General features: G+C 44.0%; 1 pseudogene; it reads left to right on the top strand.

The window, feature by feature from the left end:
• Nucleotides 1-3901: 3901 nt before the first annotated feature.
• LOC126502482 (mitochondrial fission regulator 2-like) lies at nucleotides 3902-4844 on the top strand (annotated as a pseudogene).
• The last annotated feature ends 296 nt before the right edge of the window (nucleotides 4845-5140 follow it).

Below are 5140 nucleotides of genomic sequence, written 5' to 3'. Positions count from 1 at the left end.
ACAGTTCACTGCTAATAGATTTATGGGCTACTGTTGGGTGTTTCATCCCCATTTGGTTTGTTATAATAAAATATTGTGGCATGAGTAACCTATAGCCTTATTGCAATATACTATGCTGACCTCTGACCCCAAGGACCCAACAGCCAAACTGTGTATTAGATTTTTAATTTGTCTTAATCTAACAGGATCAGCACCGGTGTTGTGTGGCTTATTTTGATCAGGACATTCAGTGGAACTAACACTGGCGTTCTGACTTGGGATTTGCTAAGATTCAGTACGTTTAGTTCTCAGACATTAAAGTCACAAGTTAAGACCCAGCAGTCACCGGCAAAATGGCACACAGTTTGACCCCAGGAGTGGATGAAAAGACGGTTATTATTCAACTTAGAAGACAGTGGTTCTTGTTTCTTGGGAAGTTTCAGAAACTTTGTATTTGAAAATAGATCTTTAAATGTTTTTCTAGATACTTCCTTCTTATCACTTCAAATCTGCTTGTTTATTTGGTGTTGCCATTCTTTTAAGTGTGTGTGTGGGGTACATGTACATGTGTACGTATGCCACAGTGTACACGTGGAGGTCAGAGGACAACTCTGTGCAGTCTATGCATGCCTTCCGTGTTTACACGGATTCTGGGGATCAAGGTCACCAGGCTTTAGGAGCAGGTCTCTACTCACTCACACACCTCCCCTACGCTAAGGCTGCATATGACTATACTTTTTTTTTCAAAGATTTAGAAGTATTATGGGTATGTGTATGTGTCTGCGTGTATATTTGCCATTGTGGGGAGCATATCTATCTGTGGAGGTCAGAGGAGGGTGCTGGATCTCCTGGAGCTGGTTACAGCAGTTGTGAGCCTCACGATTTAAGGTGCTGAAAAGTCAGCTTGGGCCCTCGGGAGAGCAGCAAGCGCTCTTCATCCCTGAGTCATCGCTCCAGCCCAACACTACCTATTTTTTTCTCATAGTTTCCATTCCTTATTTTATGCCTTTATTATTTAAAAGTAGTTTATAGCCTCTGATAAGCCTATCGTTCAAAATCCTTGAGCCAGGCAGTGGTGGCACACACCTTTAATCCCAGGACTCAGGCAGAGATGGGCAGATCTCTGTGAGTTTGAGGCCAGCCTGGTATGCAGAGTGAGTTCCAGGACAGCCAGTGCTATTCCACAGAGAAACAAACAAACAAAAATCCTGAAAATCCTTGAGCTAGTACTGGTATGCTGTGCCAAAGGGTGGCTTGCTTTTCTCCTGCATTTCCTCATTTTTGGATATTAGCTCATTTTTAGCGGCATTCTCTTCATGGGGGTCGTTGGTTGAGAGGATGTTTCTTTAAAATGTTTGGTTTCTTGCAGGCTGCATGCTGAAGTGTTATGGAGATGTTTTTGGTCTCAGTGACTTTTACTGTTGGGCCTCTGATGCTTAGAGAAAGTAGCTGTCTGCTCTCCAACTCTGTGTGCCATTTTCCTCTCCCTCCCCCTTTCTCTGTCCACCTCCCCACCCACACACAGCCCTACATACCTTAGGACGGAGTCAACAGCAGTCTGAAGTTCTTCTGAGCTCTGTCTCCTGAGAAGATTCCCGCTCTGTTCTTCACTTGGGATAAATTACAGGAGAACATTTTAACTGGAGGGTTTTTTGTTGTTTTCCAGGGCAGGAGACTAGGCCCATATACTTGGGCATGCTGGAACTAATCTATGTAGCGTCCGTCAAGTGTCTGGCCTCAGACTCTTGTTTTACAAGATCCACCTGTCTCTGCCCGAGTCCTGGGATTAAAGGTGTGTGCCACCACTGCCTGGCTAAGGATTTTCAACGGTAGTGTTATCAGAGTCTTAGGCTTATCTATGTCTTTCACTGATCCAAATCCTTAAGCGGCCAAGAACGGCAGCCTCCTCCAAGAACTCAGTATTGGCTCTTCGTCCTCGCCATTTTCAGATTTGGGCGTTTATTTTCTTGTTAATTCGAGCACCGTCTTTTGGGGCTTTTGTTTGTTTTTGTTTTACACTCCACACAGCAATATCTGACTGTGGTTCTAAAGGTAACAAATCTATAAAACTGTCAGCACTGGAAGCCACAGTCGTTTTGTAGATGTGTGCCTTTGGGGCTGGGGATGGAGTTCAGTGGCTAGGGTATGGGTCTAGCACGCATGAAGCCCTGGGTCCAATAGTCAGCACTGCACACACCGGGTGTGCTGGTACAGGCCCATGGGCCTAGCACTTGGGAGGCAGAGGGAGGAGATCAGAAATTCAAGCTCATTCTTAACTACCTATCTATCCGGCTGGAGGCTGGACGACATGAAACCCTGTCTCAAAAAAGAAAAAAAAAAGTTCCTTTTTACATACAGAAGTAGAAATAGAAACCGAAGGCTCAGAAAATCAGTTCTCCTAACTTAATCTACTTCCCAATGCACACGCGATGAGTTGCACGTCTCATAGCATGTTCCTTCTGTCTGGTCTATTTTATATAGTCTGGGAATGGTGGGTTTTAATTGGGTCCAACGTACAGAATAAAATACCAATATTCCTGTCCCCATTTTTTTTTTTTTTTTTATGAAACTGGATCTTGCTGCATAGTTCAGGCTGCACCAATCCCCTTGTTTCAGCCCACAGGTGTCAAGACTACAGGCACGCCCTGCAGTGGCCAGCTGAATAGCCATGCTTTGATTGCACCTGCAATCCTAGCACTCAGGAGGCTGCAGTGGGAGGACTGTGGGCTTGAGGCCAGCCTAAGACATAGAATGGAATCCTATCCACAAACAAACAAGCAAGCAAAAACCCAGAAATACAGTCAGTGTCCTAAGCAGTCGGTTTTATATAAACTGTAATTTCACCAAATTCATAATATAATAAGCATTTTTGCTTCATTATGGTATTTTCAAAGATATTTCACATATATTGTTACACATATGGGAAGTGATACAATGGCCTCAAATATATATCAGAAATATGCATCCATTTAAACATTTTTGTTTTTCCATAGACTCGACCAACAACCAATAAGTACAATTAACTTATCACCCTTCTGCGAGTCTCACATTCCCACCTCAGATCCTAAATCTGCTAGAGCCAGCGACAAGGAATGGCCTAACCAAAACACAACAGAAACGAAGTGACGGGAGGTAGAATTAAGCACTGTAGCTTGGGGGGCTCGAGAGATAGCATACTCTGCTAAGTGCTTGTTACGTACACATAAGGACCTGACCTTGTTCTCCAAGACACATGCAAAATGCTCCGCACATCCCAGCACTGAGCTCTCTGGCCAGCCCCACAGTCAGCCTTGAGGGCCCAATGAGAAACTCTGAACTAAAACACATAGGAGAGGATTGGAGAGTTGGCTCAGTGGTTAAAAGCCCTAGTTGCTCTTCCAGAGGTCTTGAGTTCAATTCCCAGTACCGACATGGTAGGCCACAACCATGCGTAAAAAGCAAGAGAATACTACCCAAGGCTGACCCATGGTCAGACGCATGTATTAACACAAACAAAAACACGTAAAGTTTTGATAGATACCCACACCTTCTACAATTAGAGGTAAGATCTAAAGTGGGGGGGGGGGGGAGAAAAAATATAACAACACCAACAAAAAACACCTGATACATTTGTATTTTCTTTGAAGAGATCTCAGATATATTTTAGCGAAGTTGTTTAATACATGTTTGATATAAAAGTTTTAATGGCTTTTCTTACTCTGTGCCTTTGGGAAAGTAGTCATAACAAAGATGAAAAACTAATAATGTAATTCAAGGCCTCTATAATTTGAGAGGCAGAAGCGGCAAGCTGGCCTTGGGGGACGATCAGTCCCTCAGAGTGTGTGGGGGCCTCTGTTGACCTGGCCCTTCCAAGATGATCTGGTGGCATGCAGTGTGGCAGGAAGGTGCCAACGAATAACATTTCCTTGAACTTAAATCACCAATGTCTCTCATACTGGATATATTAAGAAAAAATGCGGGCACATTTTGGTGTTCCCATAGACCAGGATTTGCTGATTTGGCAAGACTATGACAGATACTAGGAGTACCATTCATATTACTGGGAAAACGCTTTCTTTAGAACCTTGTCGAAGACCTAATTTTGAGTTGATCCCACACTTGAGCTCTGAGTATTCTGATGACTACGAACCTACGATTTCATCTTTTGCCGTCCATGGTGGAGAAGCCAGTTATCTCAGATTGCTACATAATATATGGAAAAAGGAGGAGGAAGGGAGAGTGATCTTTCCCATCCTTCCAAGCTGACTTGAAATACATCATCATCACTGCTCTAAGACAGAACCAACCAGTGAGAAACTGATCTGCGAGTAAGATCTCAACAGTGAGAAAGGAAGCTGTCCTCGAAGATGAACCAAGTTTTCTCAGCTCACACTGCAGGAAGGACCCCAGCGTGGAAGAAATGTCAATATCAGCGACTTCTGAGCTGAGTGCAGAACCAGATCACTTTCCGGGTGTGGGTACTTCCTCCTCTTCTTCCTCAGTCTTCTCTCCAGCCTCCATGTTTTTTTCCCCATGCATCCTAAATCTGCACACAACATGAATAATGGGACAAGTGAAATGAAAAGGCAGCCCTCGGGTGTTAGCAAGATGAATGGCGGCCATCGTTCAAAAAGCCAGAGGGCTAATGATGATCCAAACATGTTGTGGATGCTCTAAAGGACATGAATAAGGTCAAACTTTGACTTACTGGAAGGTCACCAGGTGGTAGACCAATTCGAAAGAGAAGACAGAGTTTACAGTGGGATCCGGTGTCTTTAACATCTGACACACACAAGCAGAAGTTTGCATTTCAAGATTTCTTTCACAAAGAAAATAGGTCGTGGGAGTACTCTCCATTTTCTAGCCCAGACATGTCAAGGTTTTGATGTCACATTCCCTCAACAGAAAGTCAGTGACCTAAGGGAAGATCTGATACCATAAAAGCAGCTATCCAAGGGATCAGGGATGAAAGTTATGCCTACAGTTGAAAGGACAGATCCAGAAATACGCTGTGGTATCCTTCACTGCCTTCCAGAGATTCACGACCTCTGTTAGGGAGATTCAGCCTTATCTTGGGACCTGTTTGGGCCAACCTGAGGAAGGGATTTAAGAATGCTTGTCCCTGGTTTTGGAAGATCTGGGAGCTAACTGGCTACTGAGGAGAGTTGGGCATGTAGATTTC

The sequence above is a fragment of the Alexandromys fortis genome, unplaced genomic scaffold (genome assembly GCF_014885135.2).
Source record: "Alexandromys fortis isolate MF-2015 unplaced genomic scaffold, M_Fortis_MF-2015_v1.1 scaffold_1, whole genome shotgun sequence".
Lineage (NCBI taxonomy): Eukaryota > Metazoa > Chordata > Mammalia > Rodentia > Cricetidae > Alexandromys > Alexandromys fortis.
This window is presented reverse-complemented; position numbering and strand designations above follow the sequence as displayed.